This window comes from Suncus etruscus, chromosome 4 (genome assembly GCF_024139225.1).
Source record: "Suncus etruscus isolate mSunEtr1 chromosome 4, mSunEtr1.pri.cur, whole genome shotgun sequence".
NCBI lineage: Eukaryota > Metazoa > Chordata > Mammalia > Eulipotyphla > Soricidae > Suncus > Suncus etruscus.
In genome coordinates, this window is record NC_064851.1 from 39642932 (window position 1) to 39664671 (window position 21740).

General features: G+C 38.4%; 1 protein-coding gene and 1 pseudogene across 2 annotated transcripts in view; one reads left to right on the forward strand and one right to left on the reverse strand.

Moving 5' to 3' along the window:
* HS2ST1 (heparan sulfate 2-O-sulfotransferase 1) overlaps positions 1 to 21740 on the forward strand; it is a 149883-nt gene that overhangs the window by 15472 nt on the left and 112671 nt on the right. The gene's annotated exons all lie outside the window — the stretch shown is intronic.
* LOC126005957 (ATP synthase subunit ATP5MJ, mitochondrial-like) lies at positions 2468 to 2814 on the reverse strand (annotated as a pseudogene).

Consider the following 21740-nt stretch of genomic DNA (forward strand, 5'->3'; position numbering starts at 1 on the left):
GTTAGAATTGATTTGCATAGTTAAGGACACAGAAGTACCGTATTTTCCAGCGTATAAGACGACTTTTGAAATGAAAAAAAGTCAGCTGAAAATGGAAGTCTATGACAGTATAACCTTTGAAACTTTGCTTGAGATTGGCTCACTGCGTTCTGTCTAATACAGCGAATATATGCCTAAACCTATGTTTTAACTGCAAAATTAGGGGGTCATCTTATACGCCTGGTTGTCTATACGCCGGAAAATATGGTAAGTGTAGATACTCATTATATACTGTCTGCATTAGAAAGAGGAACTTTTTTGGGCAGTGGCCTAAAACAATTATTAAATACGGTTGTGGATTTGAGGCTAAGTGTTTTGAAGTTGCAAAATAGCTTTGGTATATCTATTTCTAATTATTTGCTTGATTTAGACTGAGTGTAATTTAAAGATGTTATTGGCTCATTGATAATATAATCCTGGTCTCTAATCTCTATATATTTTAAAACAAAAACAATATAGACAAAGTACTTGTTTCTGCTAAGTCAAAAAATAACCCCCCCTTAACCCCCCCCAATTTGTCAGTAGGTTTTTATAGTGGAGTTGGCCACAGTCAGTTCTTTTTATATTAAGTTCGCTGTTTGTTTTGGGATCATACCTGGTGGTACTCAGTAGCTACTGCTGGCACAGTTCTCAAGGTTGCTCCCAGTAGTGTTTGGGGGACCTGGTGACACTGGGGATTGGACCTGGATTTCCATCATGCAAAGTATGTACTCGAGCTCATTGAGCTCATTGGCTCTTGCATTCTTTATTTTTGCTGTTACACATTTGTTTTTATTGAATAACTTCTATTTAATATGAAATATGAATATACGAAATATGAAGTCTTTAAAATGTGTCTATATAGTTACAGTACATCAGCATGACTACAGAGACTAGAGAGATAATACAGTGGAAAAGGTGTTTGATTTGCACATCCCCAATCTGGGTTTGATCCCTACTACCCCATGTAGTTCCCAAGCCAGCCAGGAGTGATCCCTGAGTACTATTTAAGCTGTGCCTCTAAATTTGAACAAAAACAAACAAAACCATTATATGTATAATCTAAAGTCTTATAAAGAATGAATTTTTGTTTGGTCTTTGGTAAAGTTTTGTAATTTCTTCTTAATTTTGCCCTATTTTAGAGCCTGGTGATGGATTAGGATTGTCTATAGTCTTTTCAGTCTTTTAGGAGTGCTATAAAAGGATAATATCCACAATAAGAAAATAATGTGTTGAATTTATAGAAAAATATTTTATTAAAAATGGTTGTTGGATTTAAAGAAATAAATATAAAAATATAAATATTATAAATATAAAAACTATAAATACTATAAATAAATATAAAATATAAGAAATAAATACTTGACTTTGTTGTAATTTAAGCTTTATCAGTGTAAAACTGAAATTAGTTCAGCAGTTTTAATGATAAGATTCTTGATCAAGTGTGACTGAGAAATTAGTAAATTTGTAATTATTTGCTGTTTGGCTGCTTAGAAAGCTGCCTCTAAATGCCAGCATTTTAAATTTCTGCACAATTTTATTGCTTTTTTAAAGAGCACATCCATCTCTTTAATAAAGTGTTAATTTTACCTGTGTTTCTTTGGCACAGATTTTGTGCTTAACTCATTTTCTGTCAAGAATGAGCTTATTAATTCATTTTCTGTCATATATTGCTGATGAAAAGGAATGACACAATCTCGAGCCAAGAAATAGTAAAACAAAAGGATGACTTAATATTTTTGACAGGCAACTTCTGTATTTAAATAGGTAGAATAAAAATCATTTGCTATTTTTCTCCATAATATATCTTTTGTATCTTCCCTCCATGTATTGAAGTGAAGATAAACACAGCCAAAAAAAAAAAAATCAGCCAAAGTTGTGCTATTTTAGTCTCAAAATAGTGAAGAAAATGAAGGCTATGATATTTGTTCCTGAACCTTTGATTTGTTAGTCATGGCCTTGGTTTGATTTGGAATACTCCTGTCGAGAAATATCTGGTTGTGATGAAATCATGTCCATCCTTTTATCTGAATATGGGATGTCTGCAATTGAGCTTGAGCTTGTGACTACATATAACCTGATCTTCCTTAAGACCTCTTAGATATCCCTTTGGTTTCCCCCATACATGCACTAAATTAAAACTTTTTTTTTTTGCTTTACCCAGTGGGCTCATGTTTCCAAACTATGAGCTTTCTGTTTCCACCAGTGGTAAACTATCATAACTGCTGAACTGCCATCTGCATCCTACAATTAGAATTACTGTGGTTGAATACTTGTGTCTAGGCATCTTTTAGATATCATATGTATATGCATAATATAAATGATGTTTATTCTCTCCTCAGTTGCTAGGCAGATCAGAAATCTTCTGAATGAAATGCTTATGAGCATCTATTAATAGTACTAGTATACCTGCTTTCTCTTTGCTATTGTGTTTATATATATATATATATTTTTTTTTTTTTAACCTCTGACAGGACATTTATTTGTGCCCTGATGAACAGAGCCCCCCCCACCCCATGTCCAGTGGCCGTCCAGGGCCCCCCACAAAAGCACTGTCGTCACATTGGTCAGTGGCACTCCAGGTCAGCCAGTCAGGGTTAGTGGTGGCCATGGGCAGGTGCTGGGCTTGAGCCTTTCAGAGCTTTGCTTTTTTTATCTGCACGTCGGATCTTGTAGATGATGAAGCTCATGAGCCCATGCCCATCATGATCTCCTGGTAGACCTGCATATAGTAGGGCCACAGGGGCACCCACACATTCCTCATCAGGCTCTGAAGCATCGCAGCTGCGGACTCGGCCCCAACAGCTGCCGCAGGCCCTGCGCGTCCTGCCGAGGGCCGGGAAAGGTCACCTAGTGCCTTGTGTTTATATTTTAATGCAATCTAGAACAGTGTTTTTTTGTGGGGGAGTTGAGTGGGAAGGAAGCTGAAGGACCTCGAGTCTGAAAGCCCCTCCAGTAATTCTCAGTCAACCAATTAGGAGGTTCATTTTGAGCATTCAAGGATGCATTGCTTGCTCAGGCCCTGCAGTGCTAGAGATTACCCATGCCAGCTTGGTGCTGCTATTCTGCCTCCTGGGCTGTACTTGGAGATGCTTGGGTGCTTGCGTGGTGCTTGGGACAACTACAATCAAGGCATGTGCCTTAACTCCTGTATTCTCTGGCTCCTTAGAACAGTGGTTTTGTGTGTGTGTGTGTGTGTGTGTGTGTGTGTGTGTGTGTTTTGGGGCCACATCCGTTGATGCTCAGGGGTTACTACTGGCTATGTTCTCAAATTGCTCCAATCAAGGCATGTGCCTTAACTCCTGTATTCTCTGGCTCCTTAGAACAGTGGTTTTGTGTGTGTGTGTGTGTGTGTGTGTGTGTGTGTGTGTGTTTGTTTGTTTGTTTTGGGGCCACATCCGTTGATGCTCAGTGGTTACTACTGGCTATGTTCTCAAATTGCTCCTGGCTTGGGGGGGTACCATATGGGTCGCCTGGGGGATAAAAACATGATCCGTCCTAGGCTAGCGCTTGCATGGCAGTGCCTTATCTCTAGTGCCACCGCTCCAGCCCCTGAACAGTGGTTTTAAACCTTGTTTACTTAGACCTGTTGGCCTGTGACTGGCTTTCTCTCTCTTTTCAGTGGTTTAAAACCTTTGTAGAAACTAGTGATTTGTAATCTTTTAATATATGTTGGACTGTCATTGATGGTCTTGGACAAGGTGGTTGAAAATATTGGATCACTAAATAGAGGACATTCTTCCTCCTAGCATCTTTTTTCTAAGTTAAGATTTACATGACTGTATATATTAGAGGTAAAATTTTATGCCTCTTCAAAGGAGATGTTAACACCACAATCACGACATTTGTATTTCTGCTGCTGTCTGCTTTCCTTGTTTTCTGTTCTTGTTTAATAAATATTCAGAAAAGACTGATGATACATGAGTTATATAGATTTGATATTCTAATCAGTATATGTTTCTTTCAGGAAGAAGTAAAAACTCACTGAAAAGTAATATTCCTTGCTCCAAAGATATAAATCTATTTATTTATATAAAATTATATAAAAGCTCTGCATTATACTACTGAGCTTCTTTCTTTCTACTGATCCATAATAATTTGGCAGTTTAATAAGTTTTACAAAATTAAATTGTAAACTTTTTTATTTTTATTTTTTGGTTTTTGGGCCACATCCGGTGACGCTCAGGGGTTACTCCTGGCTATGCACTCAGAAATTGCTCCTGATTTGGAGGAACATATGGGACACCCAGGGATTGAACTGAAGTCTGTCCTAGGTTAGCATGTGCAAGGCAGATGCCTACTGCTTGCACCACAGCTTTGGCCCATAAATTGTAAACTTAATTTTAATTGCAATGTGATATTTTTCTGTATCTGCATTTATATGCAAAATAACTTCTTCCTAAAACTTTGAAAGTGGTGATGGTAATCAAAATAGTAAAGAATTAAATATGTCAAGGCTATTTGGGGGGGTGGTCACACCCAGCAGTGCTCAGGGATTACTCCTGGCTCTATGCTCAGAAATTGCTCCTGGCAGGCTCGAGGGATCATATGGGATGGCGGGATTCGAACTAACGTTGCCCTGCATACAAGCAAATGCCTTACCTCCATGCCATCTCTCTGACCCAAGTCTATTTCTTTTATTTTAAAAAGTTTTGTATGAAAATTTCTTTGTTGTCAGTTTTCCCATTGTGATTCATTGTCACTGCCTCAAAATACAGGGGAAAATGTTTTCTGTATTTTTTATTTAATTTATGAACTTCTGCTTTTTAAAATTTAACTATAGGATAGACTAGATGTTACTCCTCCCCCAATTCCATATGCTAATCTTACCTAGATGCTGGGAGGGTCCATTGTTTGGAATAAGATGATAATAAACTGGGGAGAATGGTAGGAACAGAGAGCATATGTATCTAAGATATGGAAGCAGCAGGAAAAAGGCTGCTTAGCTTAGAAGCCTTGTGGCACATGGCAGGCAGGACCTTGTAATAAAACCGGATTTCTCTTGAAACTTCATCTGACTGTTTTGTGAATTTCTCTGCCATCACCCTCCAACCTCCAGACCATTCAGGCAAAGGGGCTAGAGGCACTAATCCTATCTGAGAAAGGCCTCACCCAACCAATGCTAGGACTCATTAATTTATATTTAAACAGGAAATAGGTTGTACTTTTACACTATTGCTAGGATTATGAGAATCAAAGAACCAAATAAAAGTAACTATTCAGATGTGTATCATATATTGAACGAGTACTTTTTATCCCTCTACTACAGTTCATTGGACTTTTTCTATCTTTTGTTCTTCCTTTGTATCTTTTCCAGTAGCCTCTTTTTCTGGTCAGAATTCAGATGTTTTGTTGCTTCGTATTTCTTTTTTTATGTTTGCTATATCTTTCTGCTTTTGTTTTTGTCAGACACATGTAAATGAAATCATCTAGTGCTTTTTTTTTTCTGGCTTATTTTACTTATCATGTCCTCCTCCAGTTTCTTCTATGTTGTTTTAAAGGACATATTTTCCTTTTCCTATAATGAAGAGATTATCAGCAATACGTTCATTATCGATTTTTTTTTTTTTTTTGGTTTTTGGGCCACACCCAGCGGTGCTCAGGGGTTACTCCTGGCTGTCTGCTCAGAAATAGCTCCTGGCAAGCATGGGGGACCATATGGGACACCGGGATTCGAACCAACCACCTTTGGTCCTGGATCAGCTGCTTGCAAGGCAAACGCTGCTGTGCCATCTCTCCAGGCCCTCATTATCGATTTTTACCCCAAAAGGTAATTAATTGTTTATTTTTTTGTACCCTAGTATCTTCTTTAAAATGTCTTTCTGTGTAGGGCTCTCTTTGAGGGTGTGTGTGTGGGGTAAATTCAAGAAATTTAGTGAAAATACGCCAGTGAGATAGCACAGCAATGGAGTGTTTGCCTTTCATGTGGCAAACCCAGGAGACTATGGTTCAATTCCCGGCATCCCATATGGTCTTCCGAGCCTGCCAGGAGTGATTTTTGAGCACAGAGCCAGGAGTAACCCTTGAGCACTTCTGGGTGTGATCCAAAAACCAAAACAATAATAAAAAGAAATTTAGTGAAAATAATGTTAAGGGTAAAATGTCCATCAGTGGCATGCTCCTTTTCATATATTTCAATAATTGAATTTTGAGCATTCTGTGAGCTACTTCAACTATGTATTGTTTTTGAGGATTATAGGGGATTCCGGTGATATGTTTAATTGGTCATTCTTTGCAAAATGATAAAACAATTTATTGTTATAGGCAGGGCCATTGTCTGTTTTTACGGATTGGGGATGCCCAAGACAGAAAAACATTGTAGCATGAAGGTGCAACCAGCTTTAGCTCTTTTAGGAGTACTTGGTGCTCCTCATATAAAATTTGAATATGTATCCACCACTGCATGGAGGTAAGGTTTCTTTGGAAAGAATATCCTGTAATATCCATTGGCCATAATTCTTTTGTAAACCTTGGTGGTTGGCCCCGGCTATATATGTTCTTTTATTTAAAGGTTCACAAATTGTACATTTATTGACAACCTGTCTGACTTGCCTCCTTGGACTATGATTGTTCACATGCAGGTTATATGTGTTTGTATGCTCTTCTGCAGGTGGCCTAAGTATATGATCAGTTTCATTTCCTTGAGCTGTCAGCTCTGGGAGCCCAGAAAGTGCTATTATGTGAGTGATGAACTTAGACTCAGAATGTTTTTCAGAAGGGTTTGTAGTTGCTTAAGCAAATCTTGGTGGTAAGTATTTATGGAAGCAGTGACAGTCCCAGGGAAAAGTCTGACCACATAGGCTGAATCACTTTCTACATTGCATGGCTCTGAAACATGTGATAATAAGTAATTTAAAATAGCAAGTTCCACTTGTTGAGCAGACTTATAATTTTTGACACTGTGTGATCAGTGAAGGCCAGTTATATTGCCTTTTCCTGATAATGGCACATCAGTGTAAAACATGGGGGCATCAGGTATGGGGTATAAATGTGTAATACAGGAAATTACAAAATTACAAAATTTCCTTCTAAAGAAATCCCAGACATTTCCAACAGGATAAGGGGAGGAAACTTCTGAAAACTCGATAGGACTCATTAAAGAGGTTCACTGAGAAGTAACAGGCATTCTACGTCTTTCTTTGGAATTGGCAGGAGTATTATTTCAGGATCAAAACCTAGCAAACAAACTGCTCTGAGCCTTGCTTTGTTGATAAGAGCAATGATCAGGGGCTGGAGCAGTGGCTCAGCAGTAGGGCGTTTGCCTGATTAGGACAGACCGTGGTTTGATCCCCCGGTATCCCATATGGTCCCCCAAGCCAGGAGTGATTTCTGAGCACATAGCCAGGAGTAACCCCTGAGCATCACTGGGTATGCCCACCCCCCAAGAGCAGTGATCATTTCCAAAGAAGGCAAAAAAATGCCTAGAGTCTCAGAAAGCTGAGCAGTAGTACCTGTAGGAGAATGAGGAGTTGCAAAAATTAAAAGCCACATCTTCTTTCTAGGTTTAACCTGGAAAGATATGATTTTTGGAGCTGGTCCAATTCCTCTTCAGCCTTTTGAGTTAAAGACCTGTAGCTATTTAAGTCTGGTTCTCCTTCCAGTGTGCTGAATAAGTTACTGAATTCAGAGTTTGGAGGGAGTGACAGATTCAATTTATGTCACCTAAATTTTTTGAAAATCATTAAGAGTCCTTAGATTTTTTTTTTGATAAATAAAAATCTTTTGGGGATGAACTGAAGTACCCTCCAATATGAAACCCAAGGGTTGAAATAGGAGAAAAGTCCAATTTTTTTTCTGTGACTTTTAAAACTAGCAGCACATGATGACATGTTCATAAAAACATTGTAATGCTCTGTAGAGTAGGCCAGTAATATGTCATCCATATAATGAACCAAATTTGCTTTGGGAAACATTTTGTGACCTGGATGTAAGACCACATCAACAAAATATTGACACATTATGGGTGAATTCACTATGCCCTGAAGCAAAAACAGTCCATTGAAGCTATCACATAGTGGCTCTATTGAGAAAAGCAAAATCGCTTTCTGTTTTTCGATTGAGTACTATAATACAGTCTTTTAAGTCAGTTACTATCAAAGGCCAATCTTTTGGAATGGCTAAAGGTTATTCGTTCTTTATTTTCCCCATAGGAACCACGGATGAATTGACAGCTCTTAAATCAGATAAAAGTCTTCAGCTGCCTTCTTTCTCTTTTTTTTTTTTTTTTTTTTTTTTTTTTTTTTACAAATATTGGGGATTTCATTCAGAAAAGGAGGCTTCAGTAGGTCACAGTATTATCTGCTTGTCAGCTAGATTTCTCTGCTCTTCTACTTTTGTGCTGTTCTTGGGCCACTTTGGAATTCTGTTGGAACATTTGATGCCAGGCATTTTAACCCAGTGGCCTCAATTAGAAAGGTGAAACCTCTGAGCTAGAGGTGGACTAGAAATGGTTTGGGCAAGAAGGTGAAACATCTGAGATGATATGAGAGGGGATTGGGCAAGTAATATGACATTTTGCCTTCCATTGCTTATGTAAAACACGGCCCCAGAAGTTCAAAAAACTGAGCTACATGTGATAGAAAAAACAGCTTATTGAGGCCGGAGAGATAGCATGGAGGTAAGGCATTTGCCTTGCATGCAGAAGGATGGTAGTTTGAATCCCGGCATCCCATATGGTTCCCAGAGCCTGCTGGGGGCGATTTCTGAGCATAGAGCCAGGAATAGCCCCTGAGTGCTGCCAGGTATGACCCCCAAAAAACCGAACAACAACAACAACATCAACAACAAAAACAGCTTATTGGTTCATTGGACCTAAGCACTTTAAAAACCTAGCACTCTGACAAACAGAAGCTGTAGACAAAACACCACCTATTATTTTTAGGCTATAAGGTATATCCTGCAAAGCCCAATTGCAAAGTCAGTGTTTTAAAGCAATCACAGAAACTTCACCGCCAGAATCAAACATTCCTTCATACTCCTGCTCTGAATTTCAGTGGTTAACATTGTATTTTCTTCTTTAAGCTTAGCAGTAAAAGCTATTAAAAGATTAGCAGAAGCATCAAAATTTGTACCTCTGAAATCTTGCCTGATGTGTTCTGATTTGCCAGGCATTACAAAGAAATAAATGAATTTCAGTTATGCTTTGGCATATTATTTATTTATTTATTTATTTATTTATTTATTTATTTATTTATTTATTTATTTATTTATTTATTTAGCTTTTGGGGCCACACCTGGTGATGCTCAGGGGTTAATCCTGTCTATGTGCTCAGAAATCGCTCTTGGGGAGCTGCGCTCCGCCTAGGGTGCCCACACCCTGGGTGGTGGGGTGCCCTTGGGCAGGCACTAGTAAGGCCGCTCTTTGGGGTTTTCTTCCATGAAAGTGCTTCTTTAAACCTGGACAGAGAGACACCTGATGTTCCCAGGAAAGCCCCCAAGATGAGCTCGGGTCCTGCCCCTCCTCTCCTCACTGACATGTCACATTAATAAAGCTGCAGATGAAAAAAAAAAAAGAAAGAAATCGTTCCTGGTTTGAAGGACCATATGGGATGCTGGAGGATTGGACCATGGTCCGTCCTAGGTTAGTGCATGCAAGTCAAATTCCTTACCACTTATGCCACTGCTCCAGCTCCTTTTATTTATTTTATTTTTAAAATTTTTTGAGGAGTTTTGGGCTACACCTGTTGATACTCAGGGATTATTCCTGGCCATGCACTCAGAAATTGCTTCTGGCTTGGGGGACCATATGGGACTCTGGGGATTGAACCCAAATTCGTTCTGAGTCAGCCACGTGCAAGAGAACGTCCTACCGCTGTGCTATTGCTCTGGTCCCTGTTTTGACCTTTTTTTAAAGTCCAAACTGTGAGCATGGAACTAAGAACTATTATTTCTCCAACATGGTCAGAGTCTATAATTCCCAGAAGAAAAGACATGACTTTAATAGTCAGGATGCTTTTCTCCATTATCAAGTCCACAGTTCCTGAAGGAATCAGTCCTTTTATGCTAGGTCTTATCTTTTAAGAGCAATGGGCTGGTATTATGGTTAACTCTTCAGAGCAGGGTATATCGAGGGCATAGCTTTCTGAAGTGGCAGGCTTTCTTGAGTTAATGCTGTGGAGTTCTCTTTGGCTGTGCTATGAAGCAGAATTGTTCACGTAAAAGTCTCCTGATTTTGGGGGACCTGAGATTGGCCCTTGACCCTGTTTCAGAAGACTGGATGATTGTCTTGGCCTCGAGGGGGTGGGCCTGGGAGCCAAGCAGAAAAGGGTGACATCCTGCAGTCTCTTATCTAAATATCCATTTTGCAACAGTTAAAGCATCTGATTTGACCTTTTGGGGCTGGGTTTAGATTTTTTCCCCAGTTACTTAAGATAGGACAAGAAGATGAGAAACAGTCTCTAGCCTAGTGGAATCCCTTGCCACACCTCGGACAAAATCCAGGTGGTCTCCATGGGTGGAGTCCACCATGTCCTCTACCAAGATATCTGTATTTGTTTTGGTTCCTGGGAGTTTACCTTTGTACTGCATATGTTGATAAAGGGGCAGTGGAATTGCATGTTCCAGTATTCCTACAAGCATGTAGAAATCTCATGACATATTCTTATTCTTTTTATTTTTTTATTTTTTTTGGTTTTTTGGGCCACACCCGGTAACGCTCAGGGGTTACTCCTGGCTATGCGCTCAGAAGTTGCTCCTGGCTTGGGGGACCATATGGGACACCGGGGGATCGAACCGCAGTCCGTCCAAGGCTAGCGCAGGCTAGGCAGGCACCTTACCTTTAGCGCCACCGCCCGGCCCCGACATGTTCTTATTCTAATGAGGGCAGGCTGAGTGGTAATCTTAGAGATCCACTTTTCTGATTTAGCATCAGTTTGTTCTGTTACTATCTCATAATTACATTTGATTTAGTAAGTCAATATCAGCATATGATGGCTCTGCTGGCCATAGTTCCAGTTTGGGGGTGGTGAATTATCAACCTGAAGGCTTTTGGCTTGAGCTCTGTGACTACTGGAAGAATGTTTTTGTTTTCCAAAGTTAAAAACTTTTTAGAAACAGTTGGGGACACTTCAGAAATTGTTGAAAGCATTTCAGAAATGATTGGTTTCAGAATGCTCGGCTTGAATTTTTCACATTTCTCGATACATACCTGAGAATCACTACCAGAGAAACCAATGTATAAATTACTATGTAGGTATGCTTTATCTTGACTGTTGGAATAAAGAAAGTAGCAATATTTGTGAGGAAAGGTCAGGGTCCCAGTGTATTTTGGTATGTGAATATTAATTAAGCTGCAATTCTTCAATAATTTGAAAATGATAACTAAAAATAAGTTGGAAGGTAGATAAACTGCTCTCATGCTAATCAAGTGTTGTGAGCCAAACATCTGGAATCTGTCAAAATGAGGAAAATAATATTAAGAATAAATTTAGAAACATCTTCATGAAAAGTCACTGATCCAGACTTAGCAATGTTTGATCGTAGTTTGCATTTGGTGTTTCTTCGTTTTTTTTTCTTTTTTGAGTCCTCTGAATGTCATGCTTTGACCCTAAGATCTCTCATGTTCTGTCTTCCTATGGGATGTGTAATCCCAAACTTATTTCTCTCTCTTTGAAAAGATTTTTCTTTACCTTGGAATTTACATTGAGAGTGTGAATAGTGGATAGTAAGACAAAGCAACTTGCACCTTTATTCATCAACCTGATACTTAACATAAAAGCCTAAAAGTCTTATGTATCAAGTACTTTGCTTTATTAAGGTTTTTTTTTTACCCTTTTAGGCAAAGTAAGGTAATTTTTATTGAAATTTGTTAAGAGAGGTGTGAGGGGAGAGAAAGGAAGAACACATACATCATTTGAGTGGAAAGAGGCAAGCAAAGAAACAGACAAAAGAAGAGGCAGGCTCAAGAGAGAGCAAACTGCTTTATTAAGTGTCACCTCATTTCCACAGCAGATATGTCAAAGCCTCTTGAACTTCTCATTGAAACTCCTCCCTCTGCACTGATAAGTAGGAATTTTTTTTCCTTCAGAAATATTTACATAAATCAAACCATTCTCTAGTAAATCAAAATGAGGGAAATTTGGAAGCAACCTGATCCCCAGTTCGAGGTTAATAATGTTGGTAAAACCGTTTTTGCATCTAGATTCTTTTTTTACAGGCTCTGTATCTGAGGGTGCCGAAGAGATAGCAAAGAGGTATGGCATTTGTCTTGCATGCAGAAGGATGGTGGTTTGAATCCAAGCATCCCATATGGTCCCTTGGCATCCCATATGGTTCCTCCAGCCTCCCAGGAGCGATTTCTGAATGTACAGCCAGGAGTAACCTCTTGAGCGCTGCTGAGTGTGACCCAAAAACCATGCCCCCACACAAATCTCATAGTGTAAAGACATGTTAAAATTTGTGAAAAAGCTTGTGAACCTTGGCCCTAAGGAGACACAAAGGATTAATTCTACTTTGTTAAAATATACTAATGTGTATCAAAATGTGATTATGGCTTGTTGACAGGGAATCATTGAATGAATAGAATTTTTGTGCTTACAGGACGAAGTTGTTGGCAGGCACAATTAACAGTGCCAGCATCACTGAAACCAGCCAACTTTTATCTTTCTGTCAGTAAGAGATCAATTCCTTTCCATTTTAGGCAATGAATAGAATTCATTTAGACTTTAGCTTACAATGTGAAGTTAAACTAGGTGATTTTTGATTAGATTATTTGGCTTTATGCTCTTCTATTTAGATCACATGAAAGGGACTAAAGTTATGCTGAAGAGGATGAAACACATATCAAAACATTTTTAGAATTTAAAAATCATAAATAATTTTTCAGAAATAACATTTTTGTATTAAGAAAATCAGCTTAATTGGAGCAATTAATAAATGTAATAAAATATTTGATAGTGGAAAGAAATGTCTATGAGTGTGGAAAAGAAGCATAAACAAAATGTTTTTATAGGGTGCATTTGTCGATTTGACTGGAGGTCGATTGGGAAGTACATTTGGGTGTATGTCAAAAAGTGACGTGTTTTATATTCTAGCAGCCCTGGGGGTGAGGGAAGAGGATATGGGAGGTAGGACAAAAATGGAGGTGTAGGGAGAACAATTTGGTGATGGGAATCCCCCCTGATTTTATGTAAATATTTACCTAAAATATTATTGTCAACAATATGTAAGCCACTATGATCAAAATAAAAATTATATTTGAAAAAAGTGTCGTGTTTTGACCTAGTAATGAATGAAACACATGAAATATTAGTCAAAGGTGATTTTTTTTCTGATTTGTTTTGTTTTTGGTTTTTGGGTCACTCCGATGGTACTTGGGTTACTCCTAGCTTTGCGCTCACAAATTGCTCCTGGCAGGCTTTGGGGATCATATGGGATACCTGGAATTGAACAGGAATCTGTCTCAGGTTGGCCGCATGCAAGGCAAATGCCCTACCGCTATGCTCTTGCTCCTGCCCCAAAAGTTGATATATTTATTTATTTATTTATTGTTTTTTGTTTTTGTTTTTGTTTGGGGGTCACACCTAGCAGAGCTCAGAGTTACTCCTGGCTCTATGCTCAGAAGTCGCTCCTGGCAGGCACAGGGGACCATATGGGATAATGGGGAAAAATACAGGCAAAAAGGGTAGCACAGAGGTATGAAAAAAAACGGAGATGCAAGTGGCCAGAGCGGTGGCGCAGTGGTAGGGCTTTTGCCTTGCACGCATCTGACCTAGGACAGACCAAGGTTCAATCCCCTGGTGTCCTATATGGTCCCCAAGCCAGGAGCGATTTCTGAGTACAAAACCAGGATAACTTAACCCCTGAGCATCACTGGGTGTGGCCCAAAACCCAAAACCCAAACCCCCCCCCAAAAAAAAAGAAAGAAAAAGAAAAAGAAAATGGATATGCAAAATAGTTTATTTGGCAGTGAAATTGTTCAGTGTTAGTGTATAATAGGGGTTTTATGATAGTAGTGGGAGATTTCAACACACCACTCTTGCCACTGGACAGATTCACTAGACAGAACATTAGCAAAGACATGAGTCCTAAATGAGAAACTAGAAGAGTTCGGACTAATGGATCTAGAAAGGGCCTTTTATCCTCTAAAAGTGAAATACACATTCTTCTCAAGCACACAGGGAACATTCTCTAGGATAAACCACATTTATGATACAAGTCTAACTTATGTAAATTCACAAATATAAGAATTATACCTAACACCATATCAGACCACAAAACCATAGAGATTAATATTGATTGTATAAAGAAGATATGGAGAAAATATAACACCTGGAGACAAACAACATGCTTCTCAACAACAGCTGGATCAAAGAGGAAATAATGGAAGACATAAAGAGATTTCTTGATACTAATAATAAAAAAACAAATTACCAAAATCTATGGGACATAGCAAAAGCAGTAATTATGGGGAAATTCATAGCAATATTGACCTACATAAGGAAAGAAGAAAAAGAAAGACAAAATAGACAGCCTAAATGCACACCTTAAATATCTAGAAAACCAATAACAAACCCAAACACAAGCAGAAGAAAAGAAATAGTAAATACCAGAGCAAAAATCAACAGTATAGAAACAAGGAAAATAATACAAAGAACTGATAAATCCAGGAGTTGATTTGGAGGGGGGAAGAATAAACAAGATAGAAAAGCCATTCAAAAGACTCAGAGGAATAAAGGGAAAATGCTCAAATGATTTCAGATCAAAAATGAAAGGGGAGAGATTACAATAAAATCCCCAGAAATCCAAGTCATTATGAGAGTTTATTATGAAAAATTGTAGTCTGTTAAGATAGAGAACCCAGAAGAAATAAACTGAGTTCTGGAAACATATAATCCTTAAAACTGAATGAGAAGGAAGTAGAAAGCCTAAAAAAGGCCAATAACAAGTAAGGAGATTGAAACATAATTAAGAAACTGCAAGAATGAAAGTTTAGGACCAGAGTTTTATCAAACATTTAGAGAAGAGTTACAAATATTGATCCTTAGATTGTTCCAAAATATCAAAGAGACAGGAATCCTCCCTTCTTTATTAGCTTCTATGAAGCTAATATCACACTCATTCCCAAAGCTGACAAAAATATTACCAAGAAAGAAAACTACAGACCAATCTCACTGATGAACATTGGTGCAAAAATACTTAAAAAATCTTAGCAAACCAAATCTAACAACACATCAAAAAAATTATACATCATGAGAAAATGGGTTTTATCCTAGGAATACAATGATGATTCAATATATGCAATCCAATAAACATGCACTCCATCAGTACAAGAAATGAAAACAATCGCATGATCATACCAATCGATGCAGAGAAAGCATAAAACAAAATACAGCACCCATTAATGATGAAAACCATCAGCAAAATAGGTGTGGAAGGAACCTTCCTAATATAATCTCAGCTATCTATAAAAAAAAAATCTTGGGCCCGGAGAGATAGCACAGCGGTGTTTGCCTTACAAGCAGCCAATCCAGGACCAAAGGTGGTTGGTTCGAATCCCGGTGTCCCATGTGGTCCCCTGTGCCTGCCAGGAGCTATTTCTGAGCAGACAACCAGGAGTAACCCCTGAGCACCGCCGGGTGTGACCCAAAAAACAAAAACAAAAACAAAACAAAAAAAATCTCACAGCCAACATTATTCTTAAAACTAAAAGCTTGGGGCCGAAGTAGTAGCGCAAACAGTAGGGAGTTTGCCTTGCAAGCAGCTGACCCAGGATGGACCTTTGCTCGATCCCCAGCATCCCATATAGTTCCCCTACTCAGGAGCGATTTCTGAGAGCATAGCCAAGAGTAACCCCTGAGCATCACTTGGTGTGGTCTAAAAAAAAGCTAAAATAAATAAATAAATAAATGAAAGGGGCGTAGAGTAGTAAGGCCTTTGCATTGCTAGTGCTAGCCTAGGACAGACCACGGTTTGATTCCCCAGCGTCCCATATGGTCCCCCAAGTCAGGAGCGATTTGTGAACGCATAGACAGGAGTAACCCCTGAGCATCACTGGGTATGGCCGAACCCCCCCCCCCCCAAATCACTATTAAAAAGAAAACCTGAAGTCATGATGCTTAGATAGTAAAATTAGTGGGAAGTTAAATAATCTTTATTCAAAATTAAATAGTAAATCATAGCAAACATTTGCTGTTGATACTGTGTGTGTACAATTATGCATCTAACATCTATGTTTGTGCATAATAATGCATTTAAATGTATAAAAACAACTAAAAAGTCTCTTAATAAGAACTGGGCTTGAGAAACAATGATTTTGTGTTATCAATAAGTGAATTTAGGGGCTGGAGAGATAGCATGGAGGTAGAGTGTGTGTGCCTGGCATGCAGAAGGACAATGGTTCAAATCCCGGCATCCCATATGGTCCCCCGAGCATGCCAGGAGTGATTTCTGAGCAGAGAACCAGGAGCTTTCTGGGTGTGACCCCTCTCCACTAAATAAAAGAAGTGAATTTATTGCTTTAAATAATATGTAACTGATAATATTGATTTCTTTTTTGGACATTCAGGACTTAAAAACCTTTTTTTTTAATCCAAAGTTGTCGAGTACTTTGAGAAAATTAGGCCTATGGAGGACCTGTAGGTAATTTCCCTAGGACTTACTTGGAAAAAACAATTTTAAAGTCTGATTCATTGCTTGAAAAGGTGTAAGTTAATTCCTTAAAGTTTTTAGAACATAATAAGTTCTAGATCATTTCAAGTGGAAGATAGGTTTGAGCAAATTTTTGTAGTTGACCACCATGACCACCATGGCTATAGCAAAAGGTCAGTTGTTTTCTGTGAAAATACAGTTTTGAGTAATGTGACTTGCCCAAAAGGAAATGTGATAAGGGGACTTTTTCTGCTTTCAGATTATCTCCTTATGATGACTTTACTTCTAGTTTCTATGATCAGACTTTTGTCTCCCTTGTCTTGATATATGATTTCTTTGCTTTTAGATCACATTAGCAGCTTGGGAATACTTTAGGCACAACATTATCCTATTTTCTGTGATTTATATGGAAGCAGAGGATATCTTGAATTGTGTCAATCAGAGGGAAAGGTATTTAAAGATGTGACTTAAAAGTATTTGACTTAAAGATGCACAGTGAGGTAGCAACAAAGAGCCAATGGTGGTGATACAAGAGGGTGAATTGATCTACATAATTGAGTTTGTGGAGAGGGGTTTTAAAAGGGAAGGTCATTGGAGTTCTTAAGGGAGGAGTGGGTACATTGGTGCTAGTTTTGCTGTTGGAATTATGCACGTGGGAAATATTAAAGTTGTGAACAGAACAGAAATGAACAGAATCTTGACAGAAAATAACTTAAAAAAATCTTGAAGAAGGGTGCATCTAGCAGTGTATTGAACCTCATAAAATATTGATTCTGTGAATGGTTGGTAACTCATACAATATGTGGAATTGCATTGTTGTTTAAGGATATGTATGTAGGGCTTATAGAACTATGAAGAAAAGGTAAGAAAAAGGGATTAAAAATCAGAATTCTTGTTCATATGGGTTGTGCTGGTTATCAAATTCAGTGCCTCATGTAAGTGATCCATGATTCTCACTTAGCCTAGAATAACTTATTCTGAGAAAGGACAGTGAAACAGGGACCTTACAGAGGTTTCAACAATTCTAATTTCCATTTTGGTGGTGGGTTATACATTTGTTTGTTTATTTCTGTGGACAGGAGGTTTGGACTTTTCCTGATTCTGGACTCAAAGTGACCCCTGGATGGTGCTTGGGGAAACATGCAGTATTGAGGATCATGTATTCCTTTTAAAATTCTCTGAAGTTATACACTGTTCCTTTTCAAATATATCTTTTAATTGGAATGAAATTCGCCAACTTATATTCATTTTAACTGTAAAACTCAGTGGTTTTAGTACATTTATAATATGCAAATGCCGAAAGGTTTTCTATCTTCAAAACGTTTTCATCACTCATTAAAAGCATCTCCTATCAGGCTGTGAAGAGAGCACAAAGGAAGGGCTGGAGCACACGCTCTGCCTTCCAAAGACCCAAATTTCTTTTCCATCGCTACTTGGTGTCTGAGCACTAATCCTAGGCTAGTTCTTTATTATTTTCAGGTATGGCCTAAATGGACACCCCTCCCACAAATACAACAACAACAACAACAACAATAACAACAAAAAATAACTCATCTATTTGGTGACTATTACTATTTGGTGACTACTACCCACTCAGTTCTAATTTTCGTTTTTGCCCATTCATAATATCTCATATAAGGAAAAAAACATGTAATATGTGACTTTTTTCTCTGTCTGTCTTGGTTCACTTGACATATTTTTTGAAATCCATACAGTCATGTGTCCCTTAAGTCCATATATATGATGGTCCCAATAGACTATACCCTATACTTTAGTTATATGTGTCATATCAGTAGGTTTATGTAGTTATACTCAAAGACATTTTCATAGCACTGAAACCACCTAATGACTCATTTCTCAAAATGTGTCCCATTTAGTGATTCATACCTCTATTTACCACAATTTGTTCATCTTTTTTATAGAGTTGTTTCTTTTAATTATGAATTCTGTATTCTTTTTATTTTTATAATTTTATGCACTGTGATGTATTTGTATATACACACTATATACATCAGTAAAAACATAAAACAAGGAAGATATCACTGGGCTGTATATGCTGTTAAAAATATTGTGCCCAATATTGAGAGAGAGAAAGATAAATTTGGCATGTTCTTTATACCCAAAGACTTTAAACCTAACTTTAGCCTGTGGAATTTTATTGTGGAATTACAAATTAACAGTGCAAATGAACAGCAAATTAACAGTGCACCTTTTAAAGAACAATGAAGACTTCAGCCTCCCCTTGATGTGATGTCAGATACTGTTGATTAAGTTTTTGCAATTATTAAGTAAGGGGTTTGTATATGGATGATTAGATCAGATATAATTAAGCTCACCTGGTTGCTATGGCCAGATGGGCATCTGTTATTACAAGTAGGACTGTTAATTGACTTCTGGTCTAAGAGTTTGATTCAGATCTACTCTTCAATCCCTGGAAAAAGGTAGTGGTCTGAGTTGAGAGATGTAGGGGCTAAAGAACCTGCTGCAAGCATGAAGCTGAGTTGACTACCTGATTCTGTACACATGTGCCCACATCCTAACTCCTCTGCTTTTTATGCCTGGCAGCCTTCTGTGATCCTTGGTGCTATTAGTACTTTCCAATTATACAGCAGCTAAGGGTTTATTAGAGCCACAACTAATGCACTTGACCAAAATGTTTGAGCACTGTTATAAAGTGTGTATGTGTGAGAGAGATGGGGTGGAGGAGGGAGCAATAGGGTGGGGGGAAGAGAGTTAGAGCGAGCCATAACATCAAAAGAATCATTGATAGCATATGGTTTTATTCCTTTTTTTTGGTGGGGAGTATTTTTGTGCCACACCCATTTGATGTTCAGGGGTTACTCCTGGCTAAACGCTCAGAAATTGCCCCTGGCTTGGGGGGGACCATATGGGACACCGGGGGATCGAACTGCGGTCCTTCCTTGGCTAGTGTTTGCAAGGCAGACCTACCTTACCTCTAGTGCCACCACTCCAGCCCCACTCCTTTTTTTGACTTTAGAATATCAGTCATTATGTGGAAGGAATATAAAGAAACATAGAAAATGACAATGGGGTGTTGATTGCCAGAGAGGGAAGGGTTGGGGTAGAAGGAATGGGTAAATGGATAAATGGGTGTTCATTGGATGGTGGCAGGTGCCCAGAGTAGGGGTTTGATGTGGTAAATACATAGGTCAATAAGTGAAGCTATGCTTAATTTTGTGATAATAAATATTTTAAACTAAATTGTACAATATTTGCATTCCATCTTAGAAAAGTTTAAAGGGTAAAATCTTATTAATATTTTTCTTTGCATTTTGTTGGTGTCTGTGAATATGTTTATGTTTAACATTATAAAAATTTTCAAGGACTTTTTCCCTTTATTTTGCTTATAGTGGGAAATAAGTACATGAATGAAAATCTGGGTTTATTTTCAATTATCCTCTAGTAGAGGTATATGAAACCCATATACATCATTGCTAATGATTGCAGTTTCTTTAGTTTGGATTTAAAAGTATGGCTCTTTTGTGGATCATTCACAGGATTTTTTTTTTTTTTAATTTTTTCTTGGGCCACACCCGTTTGACGCTCAGGGGTTACTCCTAGCTATGTGCTCAGAAATCGCCCCTGGCTTGGGGGGGACCATATGGGACGCCAGGGGATCGAACCGCAGTCCGTTCCTTGGCTAGCACTTGTAAGGCAGACACCTTACCTCTAGCGCCACCTTCCCGGCCCACATTCACAGTATTTTTAAAAAAAACTATTTTATTCAAACTTTTAAAAATTTATTTCCTAAAACTCCTTCTAGACTCATTCCTTTTCTCACTCATTTAGAATTGTTATTGTTGAAGATGGAGGATTTAAAAAACAACTTCCCTGTCTTATTTTGGAAAATTACCTTCCTTATTAGTTTTACTCTGAAGGCTTTTCATCCATTCAGCGGTCTTTTGTGCCAGGCACTTTGATATTTTTTCTCTCTTATTCCTAGAGCATTCTTTGCTGGGTTATCTCTGCTTGACTCCTTACCATTCATTGCTTTCCCACTCAAGGCATGGCATTTCTCCCAGAACTCTTGAATCTCTAAGTCTAAGGGGTCTTTTCCCTGCAGGCAGCACCTTAGTTTTCCCATATGTGAACTTTAAGAATGGCTCCTTGCTGCCCTCTTCTGGCGTTGACAGTAGGGTACCATTGAGCATATTTTAATTTACTATTGGTCTTGCTAAAATTTACAATAATATCTTGGATAAATGTCAGACTTAGCTTAGAATCGTTTTGGGACTTTGAAAGTAATTCCCAGTGTTTGAATTCTGATTTTGGAGATTGTGATAAAATTGGTCTGAGGATGGGGTTTGGGAGTGTCTTGGGTTTTGATATTAAAAAACAAAAACATTGTGTATATGTACCATAGTTTCTTTAGCCATTCATATGTTGAAGGGAATCTTGGTTGTTTCCAGAGTCTGGCTATTGTAAATGGCGCTGCAGTGAATATAGGTGTGAGGAAGGGATTTTTGTATTATATTTTTGTGTTCCTAGGAGTGGAATAGCTGGATCAAATGGGAGCTCAATTACCAGTTTTTGAGGAATCTCCATACTGTTTTCCTTAAAGGCTGGACTAAACAGCATTCACACCAGCAGTGAATAAGAGTTCCTTTCTCTCCACATCCCCACCAGCACTGATTTTTCTCTTTGTGTGTGTGTGTGTGTGTGTGTGTGTGTGTGGTTTTTGGGTCACACCCGGCAGTGCTCAGGGGTTATTCCTGGCTCCAGGCTCAGAAATTGCTACTGGCAGGCACGGGGGACCATAAGGGGCTCCAGGATTTGAACCAATGACCTCCTGCATGAAAGGCAAACGCCTTACCTCCATGCTATCTCTCCGGCCTCGATTGTTCTCTTTCTTTGTGATGTGTGACAGTCTTTGTGTCATGAGATGGTACCTCATTGTAGTTTTGAGTTGCATCTCCCTGATGATTAGTGATGTGGAGCATTTTTTCATGTGCCTTTTGGCCATTTGTATTTCTTCATTTTGTAATTGTCTATTCATTTCTTCTCCCCATTTTTTGATGGGTTATATGTTTTTTTCTTAAGTTCTGTCAGCACCTTGTATATTTTTGATATTAGCCTCTTGTCTGATGGGTAGTGGGTGAATAGTTTCTCCCATT